The sequence below is a fragment of the Thunnus maccoyii genome, chromosome 16, assembly GCF_910596095.1.
Source record: "Thunnus maccoyii chromosome 16, fThuMac1.1, whole genome shotgun sequence".
Classification (NCBI taxonomy): domain Eukaryota; kingdom Metazoa; phylum Chordata; class Actinopteri; order Scombriformes; family Scombridae; genus Thunnus; species Thunnus maccoyii.
The window spans coordinates 26803475-26823096 of record NC_056548.1 but is presented as its reverse complement, the minus strand read 5'-3'; the positions used below and the strand labels follow the sequence as shown (position 1 = coordinate 26823096).

At 41.1% G+C, this 19622-nt stretch overlaps 1 long non-coding RNA gene across 3 annotated transcripts; it reads left to right on the top strand.

Moving 5' to 3' along the window:
- The first annotated feature begins 3047 nt into the window (after positions 1-3047).
- On the top strand, positions 3048-18724 carry LOC121880993. 3 transcript variants are annotated; one of them, XR_006091680.1, is made up of 4 exons: positions 12617-13003; positions 13254-13323; positions 17573-17671; positions 18212-18724. It is a non-coding gene; the product is annotated as an uncharacterized LOC121880993 (long non-coding RNA). The 3 variants fall into 3 exon arrangements; XR_006091678.1 differs by lacking the exons at positions 12617-13003; positions 17573-17671; positions 18212-18724 and adding exons at positions 3048-3412; positions 13542-13762 and having other exon boundaries at positions 13254-13412; XR_006091679.1 differs by lacking the exons at positions 17573-17671; positions 18212-18724 and adding an exon at positions 13542-13762 and having other exon boundaries at positions 13254-13412.
- The last annotated feature ends 898 nt before the right edge of the window (positions 18725-19622 follow it).

Below are 19622 nucleotides of genomic sequence, written 5' to 3'. Positions count from 1 at the left end.
AGAATCTGTTCGAGTCATTATTGGCAACATTCTCATAGAAGTAAATGTGTGTTTTGCTACATATTATCTGGTAAGTTTTTCCTGCTTGAGATACAAATAATTATCCTGATAGTTAGCATGAATTGCTAAATTTACCTCACCCAGTCAGTCTGACAAGGTGTTCATGTTAGCCATTTTTCTGTTTAGGGGGGAATTATTTTGTTTTGTCCTACCAATCAGTAGCGTGTGAAATACTGTATCTGCCCTGACAACAGATTTTAGTCTAGACACGGATGCTGCTTTGGCGCTCTCCAGAAGCAGTTAATGCAGTGTTTTTCATATTTAACAGTTATCTCTGTGAGTCGACCATCTGTACTGTTGTGTTAATCTCATCCCCACCTGTCTCCTGTCTTTATTTCATCAACGTAGCTAGGTAAGTAGCTAGATAGCTATGTAGAAAGATGATGTCTCGATTCTTAATCCTCCCTTCAAAGCCCTGATTGGTCAATAGTTTCTCCAAGCTGTTGTCAATGAGCACAACTACAAACAGGCTAACAAATAATACAAATATATACATATTCATCAGTGGTGCAGGAAGTGATGCATTTCAAGTTGGCTTGGAAATGTGGAGACGTCTTATGCTTCAAAATAAGCACTTGCCGGGTCATCTAACAGTCTGAAACCTTCTTTCTGACAGCAGAGTTAGGGGCTATATCCAACAATGTTTGTAACTTTCTACTTAGTTACTAAATTCTTTTCTCAATAACACTGCAGTGACAAACATAATTGTTCCATGGAATATATTCACAGGCAATGTTTTGTCAACCGAATGAAGCGCTACATTTATGTACACCACTGAAGTCATAGGGAGGAGGTAAGGGTGACTAGTGGGTGTACAAAACATAGCACAGTGTGATTAGGTTTAGGCAACAAAAGTACTTTGGTTATGGTTAGTGAAATATTGTGGTTTTGGTAAAATGTTAATAAACACGTCTCATGCTTCAAGTCACTGCTGACTTTCTCTTAAACAAGTGCTGCCAATGCCTAAACAGAACCATTAAATATGATGTCGCTGAATATTTTACTCATACCTGTATGTTCAGTACCAACATTTTTGCAAGTTAAAAAGCATATTGATTGTTGCAATTTAGTACTAGTAGTAGTATAAGCGTAATTCCTAGGAGAGAGGGTTGCCATGGCTGAACAGACAAACGAATGGGAGCCACATACTGAAACTCAAACTTCATCAGCAAAAAAGTGCATGGAAAATTAAACTGACATTACTGCTAAAACTGACTGATAAGAGAACCCTGCAAAGTGCACTAGACTAACAGTTCCACAGTGTGTCTACAGACAAACCTATTGACAAACTACTTAAATGTAAAACTATTTATACAGTGGATAACAGAGCCCTGTTACATTGAAGGGGGGAAATATTGGCTAGCACACACTGTTTGTACTCATTAGTAACCAAATTTCAGCAATCATTGCCAAAAAATGTTTGTTACTTCATCGAGTTATATTAAAAATGGGTATGTAGGGCATCCAACTTTTATGTTGGAGACCATAATTTACATTCTTTCACAATTAATGTGAACTTTTTTAAAACCATAGCTGCAATCTTTCCCTACATTTAACCAAACCGAAGCTGCCACTCACAGATATTGTACAAGAGACTATTTTAAAAATGTTGGCATTAGTAATATGTAATAAAATGGTTTTGTTGAGTCATCCAATATCAACATTCTCTCTGCAGTGTGATCTTGAGGATTGCTACCGTACAGTATAAACCTTGTTTAAAGCTTTGGTTTCTGCGTTAACACCAAACAGTCACACTTTTCTCTCCAGAACTGTAGTAAAGAGACTGGTTTTCATCCAGTTTTTCAGCTCTGATGGACTTACCCATAAGCAACTACTAAAGGTCAGCTTTTGACATTATAAAATTTAATTGTATCCTTGAGCATCCGAGTAATTATGGCACTTGAGTGAAAATGATCCCAGGGCGTACAAGTCAAGAAGGTGCAGCGTTACTTCAATTGTGTTGACCAATCCTTGATAAAGATGTAATGGCACCACATAATGATCCTTTCTAGGTTAGTTTCCAGCTTTATTCATCATGAAAGTGCTTTGTCCTGTTGTCTTGCCATTATACAAGGCTGGATTTCCACCTAGCAACTCCCAAAGGATTAGCTTCCGCTTCTTGTTTTTTCAAGTTTTCCTTTGGTTTTCTGTCTAAAACAGACGTCGCTCCTTCAGAGGACTGAAGGCGAGAGGGAGGGGGTTGGTAAAGAGATGGGTGGATGCATGTAGATTTTACTGTATGTGGAGAAACTGGTAGATATTGGATAGATAAATAGACGCTGAAGTAGGTGGGTAGATGAAGATCAGAGGACATGGATGGAAATAGGAGGAGGAAGATGGATGACAGTAGAGGCAGAGATGAAGGTGGGTGAACCAAGATGAGAGGAGTGGAACCCTATAGGTTGGATGCAGAGCTGAGGTGAGACTTAAGACTTGGACTTCAATCACTTTTGAGTTCCGATTTGCAACTCAACCTAAACTTGTCAGCCTTGAGGCTTGACTGCCTGAAGACTCACATGACTTATGTTATGTTATGTTTGACCATTACATTATTGTAGGCTATATTGTGGCTATATTAGCCATTACTACCATAACACACCACAAATCAAAATATACCAATAGCTAATTTCCTAAATGAATAACTACTGGTATGCTTTAATTTTACGAGTAAGATGAGAAGATAATACGCATAAATAATAAATAATAAACATAAATCACATGTGTATATGCTGATTACTGACCTGGGGTTAATAGCTAGGTAGTGTAAAGTTCAAAAATAGACCCACTTCCACCACCTAAAGCTCACCAATTAACATGCTGTAACTCATTTGTTAAGTCCGTACACAAACAGAAATGTAAAAACATTTTGGAGGAGTTACATCCTGAAACTATTTCTTGAGGAACAACAGTTCATTCATCCACCCAGAACTTCTGTGCAGCAACTCCTGCTTTTTCCAGTTTTGCCAGTTCCGGTCCTTGTGCGCAGGTTTTAAGTTTGGTTTCAGGTACTAAGATACCAAACCTGGCAACCTCACTGAGATGACACGACTCTGTGATGCTGTACACAGTCACTTCTCCCAGCCGTTGTTCACCAAGAAATAGTTCAAGCACGTACCTCCCCCTACAACCACAAATTGCTGTTTTTACATTTCTGTCTGCTCTGTGTGGATTTGACAAACAAGATAAAATATGTTAAATTAGTGAGCAATTTCTCACAAAAAAGCAAAATGGTCAACTATTACTTTTATAAACAGGCCTGATTGGAGGTACGTAGAGATTTAAGTCGGTAGGTGGTGAAGAAAATTCAACAGTGGACAAAGGGATGGACATACATTAAGTAGACAACACTGAGGTAAGTAGGAAAATGTACTGAAAAGGTTTGGTGAGGATTGACGGAGTGATGCATGGGAAAAGATGTAAGCATTGTTAAGTGAAGACAAGCAAAGACTGATGGAGGAACATAGTGGACCGCAGTGTGGGATAGGTGGAACCTATAGACTATAGAAAAGTATGGACTTAATGGACATAATGTATGGACCATCAGCCACAGATTATGAAGGAACATTTTAAATATGTTATTTGGGTGTAAGTTGCCATTTTGGCAATTAGTGGAGATGGAAGGAAGCTGCTGAGAATGGGCAATCAAGCACCAATCAATGAGTTTGACTGTGATAGGCTGAGACAACTGTTCATCAAGCACACCATACACATCTGACTTAACTGAAATCTAATCATTTATTTTATTTATTTTTACGGGGACAATGCACATTAATCAACATCACTGTAAATGTGCCAGTATTAGCCAAACATCGACTGTTGTCCCATGGTCAGATGTTTGATGTTATGATTAATTAACCGCTAAGGTTGATTATGATAGGCTGAGACAACTGTTCAGAAAGTTTCAGTGTTTCTTAAAATACTTCTTTTCACAGAGTTTAGCACAGTCAAAGAGTTTTTGAAGCCAGCACCTAGACGTCATTAGAAGAAGTGCAGGTTAAAGCCTTTCCATAATGGCATCACCACTCAGACGCGGTGGTGATGTTGGGAAGAAAAGTATAAAAGTAGGAATATTTAGCTAGAGGGAGGTGGGGAAAGAGATGAGGATTGTGCAGGTAGGCTGGACAATAGGTAGAGATAAGTACTGTAGAAGGAGATAGATTGATATGAATTGGTTGTAATGTGGGTGGAGAAAGAGAAATAGGTTGACAGGTTTTTGGAAGTAGGTGGAGACGGTTGGTTGAGATAGGCTGAGGCAGGCAGAGATAAGAGGGGATAGGTGGAGGTATGCAGAGATAAAGTGGATGCAGATGTGGAGGAGAATGAGGTGTGATGAATGGGAGAGCGAGTATATTGAGTGTAAGGCAGAGTGACAGAGATGGGAGACAGAGAGAGAGAGAGACCTTCACGAGAAGAGAGAGAAGAGAAGAGAGAGAGAGATAGAAAAGTCCAGTCACAAGCGAGCCACTAATAACCCTCTCTCCATAACCCAACTCTGCCCTTCCATGTTAACATACTGTGAACTGAGCACAAGTGACAAAATCAATCCATCACAGCTGCCCGCCGACCGGCACAGAAAGGGACAGAGGAGCTAACAGAAATTGATGACATCCCCGCTCGAATTTTACACCGTTTCGGCCACGGCGGCGATTGAAACAGACAGAGATTTATAGTCCAGCCGGGGACCGCGGCTATCCTTGATTGCCTCTTTTTTTCCCCTCCCTTCTTTCTCCGCCACGAAGCCCCCTTTTTTGCATATTTATTCCCAAGCTCATCAAGAGTGAGCGGACGCATCAGAGTGACAATCTTATTTCACCTTTGGGGTGGGGGAGTTGGGAAAGGAGGGGTGATGGTTGTTACATCCTAGTCTTTGGATGAAAGCAGGGCTGGCTGTCCTGCTGTCTATCCTTTTTTTTTCTTTTTTGACTACAGTTACACTTCTTACTTTGATGTGATTTTTAAAATTAGACTCTAGGGATGAGATTAAGTGAGACAGAAGTGCTTTTAAGGTGGCCTAAACAGGGGTCACCCTCCATGTCTTTTCATCTCTTAACATTGTGACTAGATTGTGTCCAGAGTATTTGTGTGACCCCTTGTCTGGATGTGAACTATGAGCAAGCAAGGGATTTTTCCATTTTAAAAGGTACATATATTCAGTGTTTCATAAGAACAAAGGAGAGAAAAGTAATCCAAATTTGTGTGTGACAGAAAGCTTTTTTAGGCGGTGTCTTGTTGGCGGGGTTTTGAGACACTGACCATGAAACTGCAACATCCCTGGTTCAAGTCTGTCAATGCCAAGTCTCCATATCAATCAGAAGCCTTTTCCAGACATGCACTCTTAACATTGCTTGCTTCATCTATCAATAACAGTAATGGCTTTTGGGTTATGGCAAGAGGATTGTGTGATGCCTCACACTAAAAATCACTGGGTTAAAATTTTACACAGTTTGTGTCAATATATCACCTATACAACACTGGGTTAACTCTACCAAGTCAAGTGATGCCCATGACCCAGTGTTACACGCAAGCTTTAACTAAAAACTGCCACAAAAGTATTGTTTATTGTATAAAATGATGTGCATATGACATTCATGTTAAGGGGTCAAAACAACCCTCTGTCTTGAGTGACTTTCTAGGTAACTTTAACCCAGTATTGTGTCGGTGCTACTGTATATTGTCCCAAACTGGGTAAAATCTGAACCCAGTCATTTTTAGTATGTTGGCATCTGGTGGCCTTGGTATAACTGTCATCAGCAATGAGTTGGAAAATAATTATATAATGGAATCAGAATCAATTTTATTGAAGGACAGGCAGCATCAGAGGTGGATTTTAAAACTCGTGTTAGGAGGGGCAGCTGTGGCTCAGGAGGTAGAGCAGGTCGTCCACTAAGCGGAAGATTCCCGGCTCATCCAGCCCACATGTTGAAGTGTCCTTGGGCAAGATACTAAACCCCAAATTGCTCCCAAAGGCTGTGCCATCGGTGTGTGAGTGTGTCCCCTGATGAGCAGGCACCTTGTATGGCATCCCGTGCCATCAGTGTGTGAATGGGTGAATGGATGATGTCAGTCAATTGTCAATTTTATCATTTATTAGGGGGTAGCTGTGGCTCGGGAGGTAGAGCGGGTCGTCCACTAATCAGAAGATCGGTGGTTTGATTCTTGGCTCCGCATGTCAAAGTGTCCTTGGGCAAGATACTGAACCTCAAATTGCTCCTGATGGCTGTGCCATCGGTGTGTGATTGTGAGCGTGAATGATTAGTTCCTACTGGTATGCAGGTTGGCACCTTGCATGGCAGCCCCTGCCATCAGCATATGAATGTGTGTGTCAATGTGGCTTGGAGTGCAAAAGCGCTTTGAGTGGTCGAAAGACTAGAAAGAGTACTTTAAGAGTGCATTCCATGTACCATTTACTGTTAGAGAGAATGTAAAATCCTGCTGCTTGTTTTCAATGTCTGACAATAGCCGAGCATAGTTAAGATGTTAAGGTTGTGACTCTTATTTAATTAACTTGCATGATTTACGAAAAATGTTTTGCTGGATATTCATACCGTACAGGGTTCAATATTAATTTATATTTTCTTTGTGCAGAAGAGATGACAATTAAGCACTAAATGTATAACAGTGCTGTTAAGAAGGCGGAACAAGATATGTATTTAAAATCCCTGTGTATTCATGTGCAGCCCCACTGTACAAACCACGAGCATTTGCAGAGCACCTAGTCAATACTTATTAATATTTCTGTAATGGATTTATGTGGTGACTTCGTAACTTAAAACTGTCTTGCAGCTTATAGGTGTCCTCAAGGGCACAATTTCCACTGGGGATGGGGGGCCATGTCCCCCTCACTTTTTAAAATCATATTCATGTCCCCCTCACTTAAATAGTTTCAGGACGATTTCCTTACTGAAATCTCTCTAAACAGTGTTCTCTCACTATACAGCCACCATAATCCACATGAGAGCAGTGAGATGATAAAAATGTTAATATGCTCATCTGAGTCACCTCCAATTATTCAATTATTACCACGTGTACAGAGCAATAAGCAATGAGCAGCCGCGAGTGGTGCAGCAAGTATTTTACAAACTCGCTCCTCACATGCACACCTTGTTGGTAGAGGTTGTTGACACTGGATGGAGCCTGAAGGGAATACCTGCAGACAGTATTCAGCGCTGAAAAAGTACCTCCACCTCCTCTGCTTTTAATCTGTATTTTTAGTTACATTATACATTTGAATAGAACCACGCTGAAATGACAAAAGAAAAGGGTAAGCACAGCATGTTTTTATCTGTCTGCATCTGTCCTGCTGGAAGCTGTGGTTCCTCATTTTCACTGGGTGATTACAGCGTTCATGGTGGGTTTGCCTTGCTTGTTGTTTTGGGTTTAAGCGGCTTTTATGCTCACTGTTAAATGTAGGAAGTAGTGCAGGGTAGCGGGTGCTTTAAACTGTTATGAGCAAGGCCTGTGTGAGGAACAGCCTCATGTCATGTCGTAATCTGCGATTGAGATCTCGGTCCCACTCATTCTTAAGCGTCTTTATTTGTGTGCTGGAAAAGGAGAAATGATGCCTACTGGTCTTTATTGTGTTTGCAAGCTGTTTTTCTGCAATTTCAGAGCTCTGTACATAATTTTGTCTATTTGTCTGTGAGTGACTTTGTTGTCTGCAGCTGTCGTCTCGACTAGGATGTCTGGGCGGGGGCGTTGTTGGGGTGGGTGTGACTCTCCCTGCTCAGTCATGCTTTGAAGGTTTTACGAGTACTTATGGAAAGTATAAATTTCACAGGCAGCGCCGAGCTGCAACCAAACGGTGCTTGACGGCAGCGTCACTGTAACGGCCACAGCAGTTAGCCTGACAGCAAATTGATTAGAATAATTCAAATGTGATGAATAACTTTCATCATGTAACCACATAGTCCGGTGAGTGCGCCATTCGTTAGGTCCGCTAGGGTTTATGATAGGACTGTGCACTGAAGAGAGACAACATATCAAGGATATGCATTACACCAAACATATTTGTCGCCAATGGAAATGGCCCCACACTCTCTGTGACAATTGTCATGAAAAACTGGAGCTGTTGGGAATTAGAGTCCTGTCAGTGCTGTACTTTTCTTTTTTGAATTTGTGTCTTGACATTACAGTAAATGGGCTTCATATTCAGGCTCTTTAACTGTGGTGCAAGGATGAAAATGATAGATAGTGATTGCAGTAAACTACAGATGATGGTACAGTAGAAACATCATGAGAATCAATTATCCACGCAACCCTGCCCCAGACATCACCAGACAGGAAGGTCAAAGGTCAAATACATAGAAACTGAATCAATTTGTAGTGAAAACACTGTGTTATGTTAAAATACAAGTAATTAACTGAAAAGTTAATTAAGTCAATTTAGCTTAAGTTAAAAATATTTAAAACCCTTGAACAATGGTTCCTAATAGAAATGAAAAATTTCTCAATCTCTACAACATTAAAGGTATACTAAACAGGATTTTCCTAAAAAACGATGTATAGACTCATACAAAACTAATCCCTCTCAATCATCACTTATGACCCACTAGAAGTGTGTGGCAGTGTATTTACCTGCAGAGACTCTGGCCTCTACCTGTATTTTATCATTTTGCTGTGTTCAGGATGCTTCTGGGCATCAACCTTTAGGCAGTGGATGTGTAGCCCCCAGCCAGTAACAGCGTGCAAGGTGTGAGGTTGGGACTCGTAGTGTAGTGACCAGGTTACATGGCTGTCTCTGTCTCTCTCCTCTCCTCCGCTCTGCTCTCTGTCTCTGTGTCATGGATGTATAAAGAGCTGCAGGTCTGTGTGTCTGCTTGAGGGAGAGCGGGGCTGAGCTACACACACGCAGAGCAGAGAGGCCACAACAGATAGGATGAAGCTCTTATAATAACTTTTTATTTATCTGATTCACGGCTTTGTTCTTGTCAGTGCTGCTTGCTCTTTGCATCCGCTCTCTAGCTCGCTCGACCACCGCTGCTCTCTCTCTCTCTCTCGCTAGTTGAGCCGGGGAGGAGGGGCCGACTTTGAATGCTGTGTGTTTAAAAAGACCAATCGACAAATCCTGCATAGTATACCTATAAGTATTCACAACTAAATAAGCAACAATCAACAAAAACACCCATGACATGGACAATGGCCTAAACAACATAAGCAAACACCCACACAACTGTCATCAGATTCTGATTCAAATGTTGCTAAACACTGATTGGTACACAGCAGTACATGACATCACCTTTTTTCTACGAAGCCCTGCTCATATCTATCACATGAAATATCCAAAATGAACGTTGGACCTCATGATAAGATGTCATGATAAAAATGCTTCCTCTGCAACCATCTCTTCTCTTCTCCGCTCCGTGTGTGTGGAGGGCCTGAGTCCCACCCTCGCTGAAATGCAGAGAGCAGAACTAGTGTGACCATAAATGAAACGAGTGCACATAAATTGGTAAATAACATAAATAAACATATTTATACATATCTTTCAGAAGGGGTGGGACATCCTGTTGGAGGGGCAGGCTGCCTCCAAGGCAATGGTAGGGGAAATGCTGAGCATATAGTTGTGACATCACAACCTTACAGAAGTCCAAACAGCTCGTTTAAAGCATAGACTGTAAAAAATGGACATAGCCACCGTGACGTCAGCAATTGGTTTGTGGACTCCCGTTTTGAAGCCTGAAGTTTGCATTTTGACTGTTGCCATCTTGGATTTTTGGAGCCAGAAGTGACCAGCAAAAAACAGGCTTAAATCATTAAAACAAAAAGTACATCAAACTGAACATCCGTCCCTCCCTACAATGTGTCCTCAATAATGCTATTTACATGTCTTATAAAAGCCTAGATAACAGGAGATATTCTCAGTGTTAGAACTGGAATAGAAAGCTCCGAGTACTCAAAACGTATGCATTGTTAGCATATGCAGTGGGCTATTTGAGGACATGAATTGCACGAATTGCACATATCAAGAATGATACATTTGAGGGAATGTATTACTAATTTGTTATACAAAAAAAAAATATATATATATACATATATATATATATATATATATATATATACACACACATTTATGCCCCTTCTAATTACTTGTTTGAGCAAGAAACAGGCCTGTTAAGTACACTGTAAGTGCCTGAATTCATAGAAAAAAACAGTACTGAAAAATAAGTAGGGTTAGGGGTAGGAGTGTGCCAGCATACAAATACGTTATTTGGCAACGCACAAATAGTGGGTTTTTTACGAGTATTTGTTTCATACAAATATTTAAAAAATGATTTGTTTTTGGGAAGAAAAAAAAACATGTCAAATACCAGCACGCAGGTTGATTACATCGCTATCTCAGTCTCTCTCCTCTCCTCTACTGTTACATCTATCAGCAGGTCTCAACAAGGGGAGTCACATCCACCTGCTACATGACGCACATTTCCTAATTTGGGAGTGTTGCCCAGAAGTAAAGCTGCGCTACTGACACATGCAAAGTTCTCCCAAGGAACTCTCCATAACCTGTTGTTCCTCTTCTCCTTTCCACAAAGTTTGTAAAAAATAGGCAATAAATGAAAATTGCAAAGCAATAATCACTTTTGAGGTTCTTCCCTACATGTTACACGGTATGCTGGATCTGTGTTGTGGGTGTATAAGTAGGTAGAGGTCTGTCTGCAATGACGCAATGAATAAAGTTTTAGCTCAGTAGTCAGCGCAGTCATCTATGATCTGGGGGACTCTCGAGACTTGGTGTGAGGACCTCCACCGTAAAGTAGTTTATTCATGAACACTTATTTTAACACTTTAATTTTCTAAAATTAAAAGCGTGATAAAAACAAAAACAGGATTTCCACTTTTATTCGAATACAAATACAAATATTTTGCTGCCTCAACAAATACAGATACAAATATAAATACTGGGCCCTCTGCACATCCCTAGTTAGGGATAGGGTTAGGGTTTGACAGAAATTGAATGTATGGATCAGTATGTGAATACAATTTTGGCACTTGCTGTCAACCTTTGACTGCTGTAAAATAGCAGTCAAAGGTTGACAGCAAGTGACAAAAGTAGATAATATGAGTTAGTCCACTCCGTCACCTATCTAAGGACAGTGGCAGGTGTTGCCTTGAGTTCATCTGATAAATTGTTGAATATTGTTCCATAAGAGCACTAGAACAGAGCAGCCAGTGTTGATAATAAAATGAATAATTCCACTGTCCCAGAGTTGGCTGCAGCCTCCAAGTCTCAAAAACGCAGGGAAATGTGGTTTATACAAAACCCTCAGTGGTCTTATTGAAGACTACCGTCACTTCACTAAAGACTCTGCATCTACATGTACACGTGTTTTTCTACGAGTTGTTATCACTGAGGCTCAAGAGCCGCATTTCCAGCAACTTTTCAAGTAATAATCAGTGACATTTTCATATGAATAAATGTCAGTGTTGCTGCTTTTCTGTCACTGATTGCTTTAACACAGCAGGGAGTCAACCTATAGCCAGTTCATGAAAGCTTTTACATCTGCTGGTGTGTCTGGAAGGTCTTTCCTGGGGGAAAAAAAGAAGAAAAAAAAGGAAAAAATCTCCAAGTGCGCAGGAAGTGATGGATTTAATTTATTTATTTGTAATAAAAAGAGGAACTGAGATGTTAGAATGAGCAGGCTAGATTAGGATGTGGAATTTTTTAAACTTTAATTTAGAGTAAGTGTTAAAAGTTGTGTATTGTGGAATGAATGTTGCTCATAAAGAGTAAAATGAACTGTTTGTTTGTCCTGGATTGGCATGTGAATGCAACTTCTCACCTCTCCACATCTCCCACACACACTAAGTCACCACTCCTTTTTCCCAACACCACTCAAACGCAGCAGCCTGCCGTCACATGCATCTGCATCCTGTGCAATTTGTCACCGCCGCATCTAGTGCCACCATTGGCTGTTGCCAAGCAACATGTGTGTCTCACAGACTATTTCCCATGATAAATTAGCTGGGCTGTTACTATGCCAACAGAATTTGTTACTTAATTAAACTGATTCCGATCGCAATTGGCTGGAGAAGAGAGAGAGAGAGAGAGAGAGAGAGAGAGAGAGAGAGGCATGCTCTCATAGAGAGGAAGTGAGGGAGAGAGAGACAGAGGCCATGACACACACACACACACACACACACACACACACACACACACACACAGGGGCCAAGGAAGTGAGATGAGACAGAGAGAATCCACAGAGGAATGACTGTTATTAGATAGGCTGAGATATTGAAATGGTCAGGCTTTGCAGACGAGGGCAACAAAAGAAGGAAGGTGGAAAAAGAAAATACAAAAAAAAAACTCAAGCAGAAAAAAAAAGACAGAACCCATCTGGAATTAACGGCTTGACGCCTTCAGAGGTGATTCATTTTTTTCTCACTGCTCTTAAGAGAAATGCATTTCCCTGACAACAAATGTGCTTTTTTTTTTTCTTTTTTTTTCTTCTATTCTACTTTTATTCAAATGAGCTGCTGGCAGGTCAGGCTGCTCAGGTGGTGTGGAACTCTCACCGCCGTGGTGCAACATTAGAAATCTGCTCCTGGAGACAAACACAAGGCCTTTCCCTTATGTGACTGAACGAGAAAGGTCAAACGCGACCAATAATTCCACTATCTGTCAAAGAATAACTGTTGATGTCCACCTAATTTCAGAGGAAGCTATAATGTCTGGAAGCGGCAGACAATGTTTTATTCTTTACATGTCCCCTCTTTCCCACCGTACAGCTGCAACTGAAGTGGTCCGAGCAATTGCATTGTGTAGCGTAGCGTACGCCGGCACCGGGCTTTGACCGCTAAGCGAAGAAAAGAAAGAATGGCAGAACAATTTGGGCGTTGGAGCAGGACCAAACGGAGGGGAGCGGCGAGCATGTAATCTCCTAATTTGGAGCATCACAGCGTCAGATTCCCGCCTGCTCGCCACGTTCTCCCGGCCTTACCTATAGTGGTAGGCATGCTCTTATTTCCATAACTTCCTGACAAAACCATTTTGTCCTGCCTGATTGGGCCTATTTGCATCAGACACCTCTTCTGCATATAGATTGATGGGTTTAATCAGCGAATCAGGGAGAGCGCTCAGACATCAATCACTGTCACGCCACTTTGTCTTGCTTTCAGTAGCAGTGGTAGCTTTGTCGTCCCCCCCACCCCCCCACCCCCCTTTTTGGTCACTCTCTGGTTCTATTTCTCCCCTGCAGTTGGAAGGCAGCCCTCTTGATGTTCTGCTCACATTCATCAGGGAATGCCGGAGAGCCAGAGAGACTGCTGGTAAGGGAAATGGGGGAGTCCTCTCTTAACTACACAAAAGAAAGGCTGAACATTGCCAGAGAATGTACCTCTCTCTGACATCAAGACAGGTGATCTTTTCCATCTCTGAGACATTTGTGCTGCTTATCTTACCTCTGTGAAGATTCTCAGGATGTTTTTTGGAGCAATTTCGATAATCATTCTTTATTTTGAATGTCTTTTTTTTTTTTTTTTTTCAGAGAGTAGTCAAGGAAGCAAAGAAAGAAAGCTTACAGCTTTGTAATGACAGACAGAGAAAAGGCCTGAATGACATCACTCCAAACAACATATTGTAATCTTTAAGTTCAAAAGGACAGAAAAAAAGACTGAAATACTATAAAATTTCACATACAGTCTCATATATACCACATATTCATATAATCATTAATGCGTGTGTGCAGCAGAAACAAATAAAGGCCAGACGAAAAACACTGAAAATGCCTCTACTGACGTTTTTTTTTTTTTTTTTTTTTTTATGGGTGTCAAGCTACTGTCAGTGAAACTCAACACTTCCCACAGACATTTCACATTAAAAGCCTACCAGGAAAAAGGGGGATTATGATATTTAAACTCTTGGAAGGCTTTTAATATGAAATATCTGTGCAGCAAGTGTTGAGTTTTATTGACAGTAGATTAACAGTGATAAAAAGAACAGCAAAGTAAAATAACAAAAATCAAAAAGAGAATGAGAACAGTATTTCTATAGAAACTGAGAAGAGAAACTGATGGAGGCTATGACATCAGCGTTATGTTGTATTACTGGAATGATGCCGCTTCACATCATATCAGAGTTACTGTAATTACCAATTCCTGGATATTTATGAGATACTGACTTGCCACTTAAAGGTTCTACGTGTAAGAATTGTGATGCAATTTACTGCATCACTTTTCGTTTTTTATTGCTAATGAGTGAACAGCTGTGAATCTATGTGTGATTTCTAGGCCAGATTTTCCACAAAAATCCAATGGATGTGACGTTTTTGAACACTCCCGAGTGCCTTGCCTCTATCCCACTAACGTCAACAAATGACAGGCATCTACCACAATAAAACCGGTGCTATCTAAGTGGAAACACCCTGCAGATATTAGCTCTCTAGCTAATGAGATGGCTAGCTGCCTCTGTCAACCACTACACATTTCACAACAAAATACCCCTGCAATGACAAGTCGCCCACTCCCGAGCACACACAGCTAAAACATTATTTCCTCTACAAAGGAGCAGAAAACAAGCTCCAGAGCGATAGCAGTACATAGTTGACCCTTTTTGCTTTTCCTGTTGGTAGTCCAAAGGTTGTAATAAGTACACATTTCATAACAAAACCACAGCTTGTTGCTCCTGGCCACAGCTCACTGAGCCTACCGGTGTTTAGTGAACACGACTGGTAAAAAAAAAAGTTGTCAGTTTGCGGGTCGAGTTCAGACGGTTGATTAACGTATATTTTTGCAGATTGGGTGGTGCAGATCGGCTCTCACCAGCCAGCGACCACAGCACAACAGGAGCCTCTGTGTGTTTGCTCTGTGTGTGTGTGTGTCAGCGTAGATGACACACACACACACACACAACACACAAAATGTTAGAGATCTTTTATGTTATTATGAGAAGTGTAAGTGAGGGAAATTACATCACCTGCAATAGTCTTGTGCTACTGCTCGCTCTGCAAGCAAGTACAAGCACGAGTGCCAGCAACAGGATGCTGACTGCAGCTCACTTAATGGCCACCAGTGTCACTAGTGAGCACCACCCACGGTTAATGAATATACTCTACAGGATATGTAGTGTTCCCATCACTAAAGGCATGTGTATTTTTGTTGTTGAGGTAAGTACAAGCCTCCAATTCTAAGACTTACACAATATGGGGGACAATATACTTCCAAATATTAAAAAAAAAAAAAAAAAAAAAGGCAGGGAAGGAAGGGAATCAATACGTGTATCTGTGTGTATGGTGGATAAGGGTGAAGACATATCATCAAGAGGATCCCCGTACATCCATGCACACGTATTCATGCTCTTATGAGCATCAGACACACACACGCACACACACATAATTGTGGGTCCATCACTTTGGAGGACATTACATTGACTTACATTCATTTCCTAGAGACTTAGCCCAACCTTAACCAACATGACTATGTAAACAGATTTACGTCCCCACAACATGAGGAATACCTGGTACACACACACACACACACACACACACACACACATATACACACGTTGCACTCCCTCCCCATCTCTGTTATCTATACCCCATGTATATGCAGCAGACAGGCTGTGTGAGCTATGGGGATACTTGTCTTGTCTGTGGAGGTGTGTGTGTGTGTGTGTGTGTGTGTGTGTGCATGTGTGTGTAGATGCAGGAATATGAAACCTAACAATGAGCTGGCTGGACGGCCAGGCCCTAGGGACAGCAGGCTCGCCTGGAGGAGCGGCCTGCACCACAACCTTCCACATCAATAGGATAAGGCAGCTCATTAAAAATCCCTCTGATATAGATTGATGTGTCTGGGCTGTCCGGGTGCCTCAGCCAGCTAAGGCACATGCTGGGTAACTGTGACAATGTGGGGTCAAGTCTGGCCTGGGACCTCAGTCACATGTGATCTCAAAGTCTCTGTAGCATCTTTCTGTTGTTGTCCAATGAGATGACAGTAATCCTTCATAGGGTTTGTGGCTGACAGTGCAGTGTGTAATGTGAGTGCAGTCTGTGGTATGGTAATTTATAGTCTGCAGTATGATGGTTAATAGCAGGGCAGTCTAGACTATAGTAGAGCCTATTTTATGAGGATGTTGTCTCTAACTGTCTCTAACACAGTATAGTATAGTGATCAATAGTTTATTTTAATTTGGAGTGATTGTATTTTTCGCCAAAAAAGATATTTCTACTATACAAATGTATTAACATGTCATTTTTTTGTTGTCTACCTGTCTTTACCGTTCTGAGCAGATATCGAGAAGATAATTCCAAGTTTGTTGGTGACCCCCTGACCTTGTATGTTTTAACCTCTTTCAGCTTCATTTTGGTGTTACAGTCTCCAACTCTCTAGAGTTGGAGGTTCAGTCCCACTGTACACCACCTGCCCAGCACAAAACAGCAAACAGACAAAGTTAGCAACTAGCTGGTGAACGTAGTCGAGCATTTAGCAGTTAAAGTCAAATATTTTTCTCAGGATCTGGTGGAGACCAAAACAAAGTTAAAAGAGAGTGAATGTTGGACTCACATTCATCAGTTAAACAAAAATGTGAATCCAAATGAATGCTAATGTTGCTCCATCCCTACTGAATGTGTGAATAGGCAGCTGTTTGCTGATGACTTATGGCTATATGGCTGTTAGCCATAACAACTTTATAGTGATAATATGTCAGTGTTGTTCTGCTGCCCCAGAGTGCCCCAAAAAATCAATCATAACTGTTTTATGAATTTGACAGCTGCAGTGTTTGTACAGTTTGTGTTTATCCTCCACAAACAGTCAAAGTACTGACTGTACAGATATTAACTGTAGCTAGCTATTAGCATACTGACTGTGTGTGTGTGTGTGTGTGTGTGTGTGTAGTGTACCCATGCTGTGTTTGTGTTATGCAATACTGACTCAAAACCTACAAGGAACTCCAGTTGTTATTTTCTTCAGGTTCTCTGCTTTTCCTTTTTACCTTTGTGTGTTTGTGAAGTGGAGTTATAGGATAAGCACAATTTTATTTGCTGTGGTTGAAACATTTTCAACTCACTTGGATGCTTCTTCACCTCAGCCTCTTCATGTCAGTTCATATCTTTGCATTGACTTTACATGCAATCATAATGTCTCTAAAATCTGTTTTTAACGTTCAGTCTGAACAGTCCCTTAGACCACAACATACGGTTGCCTTTGATTTTAACTAATAAGTTGTCACTTGGTCTTTGGTTCCATGAGGCCTCTACAGGCCCCCGGAGGAGCATTGAACTTATAGTTTTTCTGTGAATGTGTATTAATTTGCATTTAAGACAGTTTTATTGAGCTATCTGACACAATTTTTGTGTCAACTGGCTTACAAAAAGTAAAATGGATTTTTTAAATATTTATTTCCATAGTAGTAGTCGGAGGTTATAATCTACAATACAGTTCATGGACAGCCTAGTGTTTTCATATTTTATATTGTCTGATTTAAACTTACTTTTCCAGACATGTGTCCTCCTAAAAACCTCATGTCTGTGGTTTTCTACCTGAAATAATAATAGCACTTTAAATGGTCTACTTTCAGCACAGTGCCAGGCCAGGCAGTGAGAAGCGACATCTGTGTTCTCAGAGTCTGTCATAACGTGCACGGAGCTTACAAGACATCAACTTAGCACAAGCAGCGGTAAGAGATTTAACAATAGTTGCTGTGTGCCAGCTTTTTACAGTCCACACATTCAGCTAGCATCATGTCATGTGGAGACTATCTAAGCTGAAATACTCTCCACACACACGCAAACACACATAGCGTTTTGAGAAACAAAACCTGGCATTTGTGCATGGAGGTCCATAAATGATAGAGATTTGCAAATGGATGCTATTCTCTCCTCCCGGTAACCCCTCCTCACATCCTCAGGCCTGCCGCTGAATTATGGAGGGAAACGCTTTTCCTTTGAAAATATATATCAATCAAACATTCATGGCTGAGGAAGTCTCCAGACAATGGCACTGTGAAACCAACCCCACAATACGCTGTGTGTGTGTATGTGTACAGAAACACACTGGTTTGCCAATTAGAGCAGAAGCTGACCATCCTGTAAATATTTAAATGGGCATCACATATCATATACATGAAGCAGCAAAGCAGCCGAGCGTGGCGCTGAACTCTGCGGAGGTCATGGACTTTATCCTTAAGCACCACTCTAATACACACATCTACTTACAGGAGACCTGCAGCTTAAGGAGGATCACTGGACAGCCTGGATTCAAGGTGCATTATGTCTGGCAGCCATGGTCTAAAGATTACAAAGTGAGAAAAGAGGAAGGAAGTCATAAGAAGTCCACAATCTCTTGATCATTCTATATCAAGAACTATAGGGCAGTTTTAGAAGCAAGGGCAGGAAGGTGAAGAATGTCCCTGTGATGGAACGCGGGGGGCACCCATTCCCTCCAGCTCTATCCACAATGTCTTTAATCCAGGGGTCCTCCTGCAGGCTGAAGCCTCACATTGTCCAACAGAAACTATCCCCATGATGTCACTTAAGAGCAGGTCCTGGCAAATGTGTCCTCAAGCTACAAATGCATTTTTAACATGGTGCACTTTTAAACTCTCCTTTTATTTGACTTGTTTTGAGACTGGCTTCTTCTTCTGCACATGGAAAATAACCTAAAAACAAATCCTTAATTTACTTTTGGATCATATTATGCAGATTAAATTCATTAAATTGTAATCTAAGAACCAAAGTGGTCACTTTGTTGCATCATGCGTGGGGAGATATATCTAACGTGTGTTACATAGGGAAGATGAAAAGATACTAAATGTATATGTGTGTGTGCAAGTGTGTGTGCGCCTACATGTTTGATGGAATTTATGTTTTTGCTTATGTGTCCGTGTGTGTGTGTGTGTGTGTGTCTGTGTGTGTGTCTGTGTGTGTGTCTGTGTGTGTGTGTGGTTAGTGAGAATGCATGCTTGATGAATATCAGTGCTGCTGTTGGCTAACGTCCTCTTTGTGGTATTAGCAGGTGACAAAATAGTTTCAACTTTGTGTGTGTGTGTGTGTGTGTGTGTTGATAGGGGTTGGGTGCTGATTAGGGTTTACATTGCTGAGTGGGTGGTTACTAAGTGGGCCCCAAGGTGCGAAAGCAAATCTGATGATTGCGGGGAAAGCTAGCCGGTGACGATGTTTCCGAAACGTCAGTTAAGATAAAAACAAGGGTGAAAGAGAAAAGAAGAAAAAAAAAAAAAAGGTGTCAAGCTCTGAAGTGGCTCACACCACAGAGATGTTACTGTGGCAGAGTATGTAGAGCATCATTAGTTAGTGACCTGTTTAAAGTCATGGACTGATAACAGGATGTTTGCAGTAAAATGTGTTTAGAGTCATTTTGAGAGTTCCTCAGGCTATGCATTTGGAAACTGAATATGAGAGTAAGTTGAGCTGCAGACACTGAGCTTTAAACAGTGACTAACCTGCTAGTTTCAACCAGACACTTCTGAAAGGGATCATATTGTTACAGACTCTACCGCTGGCTGCAATGAAAATCACAATACCCAGGTAGTATGCGGCAAGTCTGGTTGATGCACACACTATTTAGATTTTTTTCGACATCAAACTTTCTCCTGAGCTGAATACGAGTCA